We start from the raw sequence: 13,342 nt of genomic DNA on the forward strand, positions 1-13,342 counted from the left end.
TTCTTTTAAATAATCTTATACAATTTATAAATTATAGTACCAGTATAGTATTCTATGAAATGGTTAAAATCAAAGCTATAGTAAACATATCATTCTCTGTTGAAATCTGCAGGATTTTGGAGTGGATTCTATATTAAATGTTCATAGATCCTTTTGCTTTTATCTCCATTAAATTCTATAGATCCAGTCATTGTACATTTTTTTGTCTCCTCAACCTCTGCCTACCAGAGGGAAGCAGAACTTTAAACTTTAAAATTTACAGAAGTCTCTTTTGTATACACGAAGTGTATTCTCCTTTGAAGAAAACTCTGAGATACAGTGTGAAATGTGATGATTGGGATATGAAAGTAACAAATTTAGAGGAAGGAAAAAAAATTGTGAGACAGTTGCCTGGGCAGAGGTCAGTTTAATAATGCACTGAAAAATGTTTGGCTTTAGAGAGGCATCTGCAAATAATAGTGAACAAAGTAGTGCCCCGAACCTCTAAATTAATGACTTCCAGGCTCACATGGACAAGTGGGCAATGATGCACACATTTTTGTGCAACTCTTAAACATCATTATTATGGGACATAATTCATTATATATCAGATGATACTAGTGGAGAGTCTTCAGCAGGAAAAGAAGGAGAAACATCCTATAACTCTGGGTATTTTGGGCTTAATTGGAGGAGAGAGGCAGACTGCTGAATTTTGCTTATGAACAGCAGGAGATTCTGTATAAGGGAAAGTGTATTCTTCCTTCTATTGCCTGATTTAAATCCAATCAATTGTAGCAGACTAAAAACGGTTACTGAAATCTGACAATGTTTCCACAAGTGGTGATGTTGAAGCAGATGTTTTGTACCAGCAAAGTTATATGTTAATTTTACTAAAAAAATCTGCTTCTTCTAGAAGGGTGCAGAGTTAAAAAAATAAGTTTTTTAATGGTCTTCTATCATAATATCTATAAGAGTGTTTCCTATACAAAGACAAGGCCTGCTTGCAGTTTCAGGAGATGGCTACAGAGTCTGCAATTGTTCCTAATTTATTTCTATCTGTCTAGGTTTTATAGGTCACATTTCAGAATGGTATCTGAGTGATAGAGCAGGCAAAAGGACCGAGGATTGTGCCAACATTCTATACAGGCAAATTAATTATCAGCCCTAAATGTGATAATCAATTCATTCCTTTGCTTTAACTCGGGAATAATCATGGTGGAATATGTAGGACCTGATTTCAGTCAGAGATACTTCTTGAATCTCCTTCTAAAGCCAATAGACTATGTGTATGCAGGAAGTATATGAGAGCAGAATTAGGTCTGTAATTCCAATTAGCTTCTGAGATACCATTTCTCCTGATATTTAATTATAATATTATGAGGTAATGACTGTCCACTTCTCCATCTTCAATCTCAGAAATGTATATTCTGCAAGTCCCTTCTAGGACGACAACACATGCACATGCGCATGCATGCACACACACACACACAAACACAAAACCTACAAGGCAAGTATTAATTATTTTGTTTACATTTTCCTAGCTTGTTCAGAATAGAATATTAAATGTCTTTTTCCAACTCAACCCAGCTCCTATTTCCCAAGATTTGAAGATATGTAAATCATTGTAGGGAGTCTGCCACGTGCACCCTTAACAACTTATATCTTCTCCTTGGTCTTTGGGCCTTCCCTTTTGTGCACCTGACACACATCCTAGGCAAGAAAACCTCAATGTGTGTCCCTTTGACTGAGACCTCAAAGGGCTGTTAAGTCTCCAGACAATTTGAACCCTTATTATTTCTTTTTAGATGTTGAGGGATTTTCCTCTCCTTGGGGTGGTCAATGAAAAATTACCTAACCAATAGTCCACGGATCAAATAGTTAATTACAAAGGAAGATTTATTAAAAAGAAAATGAAAATGAGAGTAAAACAACATAAACTGTTTGGATAATGTATCTACATGCAATCTTCTCATAAGCTAAATTAGTCAAGGCATGCAATAAAAAGAACAGAAAATATGTTACATCTCCCTAAACTATGTTCACCTGACCATTCTGTAGTTAACTTTACACAGCGTCCCTTTTGCTCTTATTATTTATTATTTGTAATTTCATAACACCTAGGAGCCCTAGTCTTGAACCAGGACCTCTTTGTGCTAGGTGCTGTACAAACACAGAACAAGAAGACAGTCTCTGCCCCCATACAGATTATAATCTATGTATAAGGCAAGAGAAAAACATAGCTTGGACAAAAGGAGACAGGTCTGGAGTAGTGAGGTAGGTGAGACCTCAGTATAGAGATGGCAGTTGAATTTATGTTTGCAGATAATATTACCTAGAGATAAGCTGTAGAGGAAGAAGAGCAGGGGACAGAGTACAGAGCCCTATGAACCACCATAGATAGTTGGAAGGAGGATGAGGAGGATTCTCAAAATGCCATGCTGAAGCAATGATTAGAACGGTAGAAGGAGAGCCAGGAGAGGACAGAGACATGGAAGCAAAGGGAGAATAAGATTTCAAGAGGAGGAGCATGATCAACTTGCTGTCTGCCTTCCCTCATACCAAGACTGTTTCAGGCTCTTTGGTCCATGTTTGGGGCTTGGGATTTCCAGAGTTCATCATCATACTGAACAGTCCCTCTTATCTATGACTGGCCTTTTCCTCAAGAAGTCTTTTTAAGATAGATGCGCACAAAGGATGAATGTAACTTGGCATAACCTCTCACCTTGGTCAAGATGCTAGACTTTATAAATGCTAATTCACCCTCTTTCAGATATTTAGGACCTTAATGCAACAGAAAGCGTTGTGCCTTATAGATGAGCTCAATTCCATGTCTCTTTGTCCAGGTTTAGCAAAGTAATTTACAAACATCCATTTCTCAGGTTTTTTCCACATATTTTTTCTCCACGTTAAATATCATTTATTGACAGATAACAGCCTTTCTGCTATGAGACTTTGTTTCAAATTTGCAATAATGCACATATAGGATCAATTTAATAAGAAATGACTCTAAAATGTTCCCAAAATTCAAGGTTCAAAACATTCAATTAACTTTTTGTTGTTTGTAAATGTCTCTGATAAATCCTATTTGCTGTGTAATTGTTGCTGTGTTGGTCCCAGGATATTAGAGAGACAAGGTAGGTGAGGTAATATCTTCTATTGGACCAATTTCTGTTGGTGAAAGACAAGCTTTTGTGCTACACAGAGCTGAAGAAGATATGTTACTTAATTCTACTCAGCTTAAATTTTATAGGATTTCCTTAGGAGAAATCCATCCCTCTCAGCATCCAATTGCGTTGTGACATTAAGTAACAAGAGATTTAACAGATTTCCTAGTTGCAAATGCAAACACCTTATTAAAATATACCTTAAAACCTGACTAAAATAGTCTTGAAGTGTGTTGAGTGCCAAAATGCAGAGATAAGGTAGTGTCTGAGCCTGCAGAATGATGAGTGCCTTCAGCTCCTGTATTTATCAATGGAAAATTAGGGTATGCTGCACCTTGCAATATTGGGCACCTAGTATAGACCCTGCAAATAACGTGCCTCCTATTTCTCTCTCTCTGCTCCCTTTCCTCCTCCTCCCTCAATTTTCTGAGTCTTTTTTATTCTTTCATACCAAGCCAGGGCCCAGTCTTGTCCTAACATAGGTAAAATTCCCCACTGAAATCAATTGAGACTTTCTTTTGAATAATGGCTACATGATCCAACACACAGTGGTGTCAAGTACGTAAGCAAATTTGTCAGGCATGACCTCCTATTATTTATTCATGCTGAGTGTCTCTTTTATTAAATAATGCAACTTCAAATGGCTTGTGATTTTCCTTCTTCTCAATGCTTTCAGAAACTACCACAGTTTCTAGCAAACTATTTCTTAAAAAAAGAATACTCTTCCTAATTCCTCCAAAATTCGGAAATCTAGGTTTCTTTCATGACAGCCTACTCAGTTCCATCATTTGTAAAAATCTACCACCTGCTTTAATTCTGAAACAATCAATGATTAGATTTTATGGAAAGTCATATGTAATCCATACCGATCTGGTATATAAGGCTGTTTGTCATTTTTAGAGCCAAAGCTGTATGAAAGTAATTGGAAAATAAAATTATAGAGGCTTACAGATGTTTCCACTCTGCTCTCAACAGAGTATATGCACACTATATATAGTCCAAAATTACTCGTTTCTTGAGGTTTGCTTTTATAGCTAACTGAAATAAAATCAACAAAGCATAAACATTTGCCTAAGCTTTCTCCCAAGCTTGGCTATTCCCACAGTTTCCCCTGCAGATCCCATTTCTCTCAACCCCTTGTTCTCTTTGCCTCAGAGAGAGACTCAAACATTTTTATATCCCCAGATGGAGTTACAGTAATAATACCTGCCTAATTTGTCCCCAGTGAGTTTACACCTCTGTGTCTGACTCATGGGCCTGGCATTGGGATGACTCAATATAAATGTCTTGTATTCCTAGGCAGGGTGCTAGTAAATGCTAGCCTATTATAAGAGTCAGCATATTTGCCAATTTTCAAGCATAGGCATTTAAAGTTAGGCACCTACTTTAAATTCATATTTGCCACCTAAATGAGAGCCCTGGTTTTCAGAGGCAATGAGCACCCAGTTCTCAAAAAGAAGTTGGATCTGAGACTGTTCAGTACCTTTGAAAATAAGGCCACCTAACTATGGATTTAGGTGCCTAGCTTTAAAATTCTATGGTTGAAAGTTTTGACCATTGTCATTACTTCCAACGCCACCCCTAGGATATGAGTACTTAATTATTGTAGCCTCATATTAATTCTGTATTCCAAAGCAGACCACTAAGCTTTGATTTTTCCCTTTGGCAAGTTCTGCACGTCACTGTGCATCTTGGAAAAGCAGTTATTGTATGTGCATGGTTGCCCAAGAACAATTTTCAAAGCAAGCAGTTATTGATGCTGCATATCAGAGTGGAGCATTAGGCCCATTAGTATACAAGTAATCATACTAAATAAGCACACATTGCATTTATGTTTTTGATATACAAGGATACATTTGTAGGCACATTTTTGTTGTGTTGCAAAGAATTAATTTAATAACCATTTTATATTCACAGAAAGTCTTCTTTTTATGTAATAATGTAGAGACACTTCTACAGGCCACTCATTAAAAATACAATTTCTATCCATGCTCCTGCTGAGCTAGAAATTTTGGTATGTTCACTCATTATGGGCCAATGAGTACAGAAAAAATATTCTACTTGCTCTGTTCCACCAACTCTTCTTCAGTTGCTTTAATCAGAATTCTACTTCAAATTCTCTTACAGGTGAACCTCAATTATGGACACCTTAGGAATGGATATTGTTCATAACTCTGAAATGTTCGTAACTCTGAACAAGACAGTATGGGATGCTTCTCAGGGTGGACTGCTTGGAGCGGGGGCTCACAGCTGTGCCTGTGAACCTAAGCATCTTCACTGTCTGTTTGTAACTGGCTGCTCAGTGAGTGAGGGTGGGGACTGGCAGCTGGTTCTAGCCCTCAGGCAACAAAGGTGATGACTGAGGCACCCTGGGGCACTGCGGTGTCAGTGGGTGTGCCGTGTAGGCTGTGGGCCTTTAAAACTGAGCTGCTCCTCCAGAGTGCAGCTTGCAGGCAACAGCTTGAGCTCTAGCTCCATTAGCTCATACTCCAGGCCAGGTTCCAGCAGTAGCTCCCGCCTCAGTGCTGGCAGCTTCCTTGCAGCATCAACAGCTGGGCTGGAGAAGCTTCTTTTCCTGGCTCATACTGAGTTTTCAAGCTTCTCCCCATCCTGGCTGGGGGTTACAGGAAAGCATCGCAGACTCCAGCATTTCTCCTACTCTGCCTTCTTGGGGGCTCAGAGCTGTGTCTGTGAACCTCAGCATCTTCATTTCCTATCTGTAAGTGGCCGTCCCACTTGCATATGGCAAGTAGCGGGTGGGGGCAGGGACAGGCAGCCCAGATATGCCTACCTTAAAGATGCCATACAGGTACAGTACAGTAAAATATTAACTGTGTTTTTGTTTGATTTTTTTTTTTTGTCTCCACTGCTACCTGATTCTTACTGGTTCCACATGGTGTCTGGTTGACCAGTCGATCCATAACTCTGGTGTTTGTATCTTTGAGGTTCTACTGCATATATATTTTAAAGTGTATGAGGCCTCATATTTGATGAAACAAACATGAATTAAGTTACCAATTTATTTACTGATTTTTGGCCAAGAAAATTGCTAACCTGTGGACTACTATTAATAACACAACCATTGTTAAGTGCATGATGTGTCACATGAGCCCAAATGAAATGGCAATAAAATAATTCTTCTGGCATCATCATGAATCCATTATAAGATGGTGGTGGAAACAAGAAAATGGTATCCCCATGTCATCAGATTGGTTAGGTGGCATTGCCTACTGTGTGATAGGCCATGCTCCAGTCAAGCATCTGGGAGGTGATGGCAAGAAGTATGGCTGATTGACATGGCTCAGTGCCAAGTGCAACACATCTTTGTTGGAGGCAGTGCAATCAGTAGGTGAGCATAGACATTTGGCAGGCCTTCAGTGTCTACTGTGGTTGGTCCTGATATACTCTATAAAAAGTAGTGATTGTCCTTAAAATACTACTGTGTATTACTGATTTTAATTTAACATGGTATATATTGACAATAACTTAGCTAATATACTAATCTACTATGTGACAATGGTTTAAATAGTTTTATGGCCCTATGGGTTAGGTTAATATGTCTGATCTGATTCTTAACAAGATCCTGGGATGTCGCAGATTCCAACATCCTATAACTTGGTGCTACAGTAAAGAAAACAAAAATTTAAAAAGAGGAATAGAAAGAATAAGTAGAGACATAAGCAGAGTGAGAAAAGCAACAGCAGAGTGAGAAGAAAAGAGAAACTATATGAAAGGTTAAGATGAAAAATGGAGGGACCATCAAACTATACGTCTTTGCTATATAATATAGTCATCATGGGGTATACAGGCCCCATGTTGGCTTCGCAACTAACTGGTTAATATGAAAAGTGACTGCCTGCTCAGCTGGGGCTGATTCATGGCAGCATAACAGCTGTAAAGATTAAAAACAAACACAAAAAATTGTCTAGGGATTTGTCCTGCTTTGAGCAGGGAGTTGGACTAGATGATCTCCTGAGGTCCCTTCCAACCTTGATATTCTATGAAAAGGGCTGCAAGGGAGAAGAGTGTAGTGGCTTCCAAAGAGATGGAGGGACTGCAGAGAGAGGAGATCCCTTCAGCAGATGCAAGAAGCCATCAAGAAAATCTTCCTTCTAGCTACTTCAAACAAGGTTCCTGAGCTGGAACCCAGTGAAGTGGGTAGGCCTGAGTTCCCCTACCAGCTCCAGCAGAAAGCATAGTAAAGGCTTTGGAGCAAGAAAAGGGCTTAGAACTATCTACCCTTCACTAGGGCCTCCTTCTACCCTTCACTAGGAACTCCTGACTATCACTCCAAAAGGGCAAAAACTAAGAAGGCCCTGGCGACAGGTCTGGAGTCATAATAAAAAATGGATAGACATGGAACTAAATGATTGACAATGTGAAAGGGAGAAACTGAGTCAGACTCAGTGGAGCACCGCACACAGCCAGAAGACAGTGTCAGCTAGTGAAGATAGCCTCATATAAGTGTCAATCACTGTGGGTGCTAACACAGGCAATGAGGGGGAACCACAGAGAAGCAAAAAAGGGGGGAAAATAGCAGTTGAAAAAACAGAGATAAAGGAAGGATATAGGCTAGGGGTTTGTTATAGAAGAGGATGGGTGAGATTGTGTGGCCTGCATTGTGCAGGAGGTCAGACTAGATAATCATAATCGTCCCTTCTGACCTTAAAGTCTATGAGTCTATGAAGGAGCATAAGAAAGGCTGAAAGTAAACAGAATAACGATTATACTGTACAAAGAACACTGAAGCAAAAAGTGCACACACACACGCATGCGCACACACGAGTAATAGAAAAGTGATGGGTTTGCCTCGCATAAGTATAGAGTTTGCAATGTTGCTGTAGCCCTATTGGACCCAGAATATACGAGAGACAAAGCAGATGAGATATTTTCTTTTATTGGATCAGGTTCTTTAAGAGCTCTTTGTGGCTTGAAAGCTTGTCCAGAAGTTGGTACAATAAAAGATATTAGCTCACCCACCTTTTCTCTTTCATAAGTAAAGAATGATACACAAGAAGGCAAAGTGTAAATGGGAACCAGAAATGCAAGTAAATTTAATCATTATATTATTACTATTTTGGATTAACTGATATTAGTTATTTTTACATATATTATCTTTCCTTTAGTTATAAAGTCTTGGATCTGGCCCCCAGTTCTCCATTTATAGGATATAAGCAATTTCCATTGACTGAATGGAAACTAAAGCGTCGGATTCACAAAGATATTTAGGTTCCTAACTTCTGTTGATTTCAATGAAAGTTAGGTACTTACATACAGTTGTGAATCTCATCCTAAGTGTATCCTCCAAGGAGAAAATGAGGGCTCTGGAACAAAGGGGGTTGAGGTTCTCACCCTTTATAAAATATTGATCAGTTTTTGATGCTACCAAAGGAATTAGTACTAGGGCATCAAGGTTTACTTACAAAAGTTAAGCATTCCTTATTTTAAAGTCAATTAAAATCCTCCAAAACTTCAGTTTCACTGCATTGTGCTGTAATCTGTTATCTAGTGCCCCCCATGTGCTATATTATCAGTGACACTCTACAGTGATTAATTTCAGAAATTTAATTAAAATGTCATTAATTTTATGCTTAGCTTGTTTAGGAGATATAACAGTGAAAATAAGCTATTAGATCAAGCTTAGATTTAACCAGTTTATTTCTTAAATCTACTAAATATTCTATACATTTTTGCCACTTCACTTTGACAGTAATTATCAGGATCCTCATGAATGGCCTCAGGGGGTGCTTGTGATGGAAGAGATAAAGGACCATGGTTGAGTCAGTCATGGAGTTTTGAACAATGATTGAAAGTCTCAAGTTGAAGGACAATTTGTTACAGTATTTGTGCATCTTCTGATGTGTGGAAAATACACTCTATCATATCAGTTATTTCCATATTTTATTTATTCCTCTTTTTTCTGTATGCAAGAGTATTAGACCCCCTTTTTCAGATAAGACATAAAATGAAGTCCTGTTCTCTTGTACTCACTAAGGATCCCATGGCTCTTTCCACATGAACAGAAATGTTAGCCTTAGTGTCATGGCAAAATTCCAATTTGGGTAATTACTTTCTGCCTACTTAGATAATTAGTGTAGGCAAGTAACTCGGCTAATGCTGTACACTTTTCCTTATCTCTCAAACAATATCTGAGCTGATACTGTATGCTTTTCCAAATACAGCTGAGTTAGTCATACACACATGTGCTTTGCAGCTTTCCTTAGTTTTGCAAATTCTGAGTTTAGGGCCAGATCCACAAAGGGACAAAAAATTCCTCAAAACTCTACAGAAAATCCCAGATTTATTTACCAATGAGATCTATAAAACCATTGCTTAGCTGCTGCTTAACTTTGTAGTCACCCAAAATTACTCAGCACTTACATTTTTCCTGTAAAAATCTCCCAGGAGCCTTAGTTTCTGCCTCTGGACTTGTGCACAATGCCTCACTTTGGGCACCTGAATACTTATGTCATGCTTCAGCCCCAGCAGGAGCCTCAAAGCAGGTGAACCTGCAGGTCTCAATCAGGTAGGCATGTTCTGGGGATATTCAAAATATAACTTTTAGCCCAAGTGGTTAGGGGAGTTACCTGGGGTATGGGAGACCCAGGTTCAATTCTCCCCTGTCCCTCACAGGGAGAGAGGATTTGAACAAAGGTCTCCCATCACTCAGGGAAGTGCCCTAACCATTAGAGAATCCTTATTCTCATTTAGCCTTAGCCTTAAGCACAGGAAAGTGAAATTACTTGTCCAAGGTCACGCAATGAACCAGTGGTAAACCTGGGAATAGAAAGGTCTCCTGAATCCCATGCCCATCAGTGTTCTATCCACTAGACACATTGCCAAGATCCAACTCAGAATCACAATTCCTCCCTACCTAGGTATTAGGTGTTCTTGAGGCCTGCCTATTTGTTGGTCCTCTGAACAGACAGAGACATGGACAGAGTGGTTATCCAATGCCCTTAAATAAAATGGCTAGGTGTAAAGGGAAATGCCCAGCTGCAGGAGAGAGACAGGAGCAGCCGTCCTGGAGATGTCTAAAAGTAAGGTTTATTAGGGTCTTGGGAATTATGGAGAAAAGGGCAGATGTTATATCTGACCAGTCTGTGGGCAGGGGCGGCTCTAGGAATTTTGCCGCCCCAAGCACAGCAGGCAGGCTGCCCTCGGTGGCTTGCCTGCGGACAGTCTGCTGGTCCTGCGGCTTCGGCTGACCTCCCACAGGCGTGCCACGGGACCAGCAGACCCTCCGCAGGGAAGCCACCGAGGGCGGCCTCCCTGCCACCCTCGCGGCGCCAGCAGAGCACCCCCCGCGGCTTGCTGCCCCAAGCACGCTATTGGCGTGCTGGGGCCTGCAACCGCCCCTGTCTGTGAGAATGTAGAGATGCCCATTAACATAGTTGCATTTCAAACAGGACTACGTTAACACAAATTAGGCACCTTTTAGTTTGCCTAGAAGAGTCTACATGGGGCAGTTACAGCACAGCACTTGAGTGCATGCTGCAAATCACATCCCTATAGCACTGCAGGGCTATATAGCCAAGCCCTTAGTAACTTGTATCTCATAATAAAGACAATACAATATAAAGAATGAAGAAAATGTCAGAGAAAAAAGAATGAGGTGAAAATACGTTGACTCACTCTTTTGCATTCTATAAAATGGCAGCTGTCTGTCATATTGCTTTATCTCTGTTGATACCTAGTTATTAGAAACATAGTTTTGACTTAGCATTCTGAGATTTACATATAAAGCTGTGTATGGCTGTGAGAATTCAAGTATTACAGAAGTTACTGTATGTAGCCAATGACCCTGGACTCCCATGTCTGGCTATGAGCCCTTGGTAATGTTGCTTCTTTGGAATAAATGCCTTCTTTTATATGTGTCTATATTTGAAGCTTCTGCTACTGTAACTTTTATAATGTGGGAATATGAGGGGATGAAACCGACTCAAAGTAGATGAGCTAAATAGAAAATACTACCCCTTGTAATTTAGGAATTACAGAGTTACTATGGGAATGTACACCTCTGCTGGAAATATACAGAGATGAATGGTTTCAGGTCTGCGGCTACAGGACTGTCATCTCCAGAAACTTTTCACTTGTGAATCTATGATATAAATAATAAAATAATTCCCACTAATTGAGAGAATTAAGAATGTAATAAAATATTCCCTTTATAGTTGTTGTACTTATTCCTATTTTTGTTATGCTGTCTAAATATTCCTTTTCATCATTTCATGCAATGGATCTGATTTTTAACCAAATTGGTTTGCATCTGGAAATACATTTGTGTGCCTGGTTTGAACACACAATGACCCAATTTGTATATACAGTTCTGGCGATACATATGCAAATGAGCCATGTAATTGTATACATAACCTGTTTAAAAATCTGGTTTATTAGCTCCCAGTTATATACTGAGCTAGTGTGAAATGCATATTTTGAATCTTAAAGGTATTCAGGCCTTGTCTACACTATGGGAGGAGATTGATCAAAGCTACACAACTTAAGCTACATGAATAACATAGCTGAAATCAACATACTTAGATCTACTTACTGCGGGGTCCACATTATGCTATGTCAACGAGAGATGCTCTCCCATCGACTCTCCTTGCACTTCTCATTCGGGGGGAGTATAGGAGTCGACAGGAGAGCGATCTGCAGTCAGTTTAGTGGGTCTTCACTAGACCTGCTAAATCGACTGTTGATGCATTGATCACCACACGTCAATCCCCCGGTAAGTGTAGACAAGCCCTCAGCTTTGTTTTGACTCTATAAATCAGCAGTGATTCTATCAAAGTTTGACACAGACTTTTTTTATTCTATCTGTATTTCAACAAATATTTAGAAACTGTTATACATTGTGCATTTCTAGTTCAAGGCAAGCTCAGTGCAAAATTTAATAGAAATTTAAAATGGTGTATGGCACAATGTATGTTTCCTTGTCTGATCCAACTGAGTCTATCATAATTATATAGGTACTGATTCAGTACAGTACGTAAGCAGATGCATAACTTTAAATTCCTGAGTAATCTGAAGTGAATTAGACTATTCAAATTATTAAAATTAGGCACATCCTTGCTCTTTCTGATTTGGGTGATAGAGTCAGTTTTGCTGTTTCTTTTGCGGGTACTGTTCCACTTTGCATAAATAAAGGTTCATGGGGCCAAAAGGAGACACTAGCTCTATAGCCAGGTGATTATAGCACTCACCTGGGATATGGGCGACACAAGTGAAAGTCCTTGCTCCAGATCAGGAAGTTGAATCAGGGTCTTCCATATCCCAGGTATAGATCCTGGCCATTGATTGTTTCAGTATGAGTCTGCCGCTCTCATAGAATCATAGGAATGTAGGCCTAGAAAGGACACTGAGAGAGTATCTAGTCCAATCCCCTGTGCTGAGGCAAGACCAAGTAAACCTAGACCATCTCTGATAGGTGTTTGTCTTACCTGTTTTTAAAACCTGCCATGACAGGGATTCCACAGTCTCCCTTGAAGCCAAGTCAAGATCTTAACTACCCTTAGAGTTGGAGGTTTTCCTAATGTCCAGCCTAAACCTCCATTTTTAAGGAGGTTAAATTAAGCCAGTTACTTCTTGTCCTACTCTCAGTGGACATGGAGAACAATCAATCACAATCGTCTTTATAGAATCCGTAGAAGTGAGGTGTATTTGACCCTTGGGGCTCCCTGGTGTGGGCCCCATGGTCCTACTAAACCCCACTCCAAGAAGCACAAAATGAGAGGAAAACAGAAGTGAAAGTGGATCTTCCAGGATTGCATAGACAGGACTCTCAGGAACAGCCATTTTGGAAAACCATGAAACCTGGTCTTCTAAGAGCTAGAGAGGCCAATAAAAGGTCATTAAGATCCTGCTGGCCAAGAGAAATGGTGCTTCCTGGCCTTCACAGTTCAATTTGTGGCTTGAAGCAGAGGAATGAAGAAGCGTACACCTCTCTGGCTAAAGTAGTCCATCAAATACTGTGAAGCAGTGCTGCTGTGGTTTGTCCCACAGCGGGGCTGTGGGATATCCCACTGCCTTGCTGTTAGTAGCCTTAACCCTGGGCCCTGGTCAGGGCGGGGCAACAACCAACGTGAGTCACTACGCTCGGGCCTTTAGGCAGGGCTGAGCAGCAACAGTTCTAGGCCTGGCCCTTAGGTCAGGGCGGGGCAGCAAACAGCAGTCAATAGGCTCAGGCCCTTAGGCAG

Source organism: Chelonoidis abingdonii, chromosome 1, assembly GCF_003597395.2.
Source record: "Chelonoidis abingdonii isolate Lonesome George chromosome 1, CheloAbing_2.0, whole genome shotgun sequence".
Classification (NCBI taxonomy): Eukaryota; Metazoa; Chordata; order Testudines; family Testudinidae; genus Chelonoidis; species Chelonoidis abingdonii.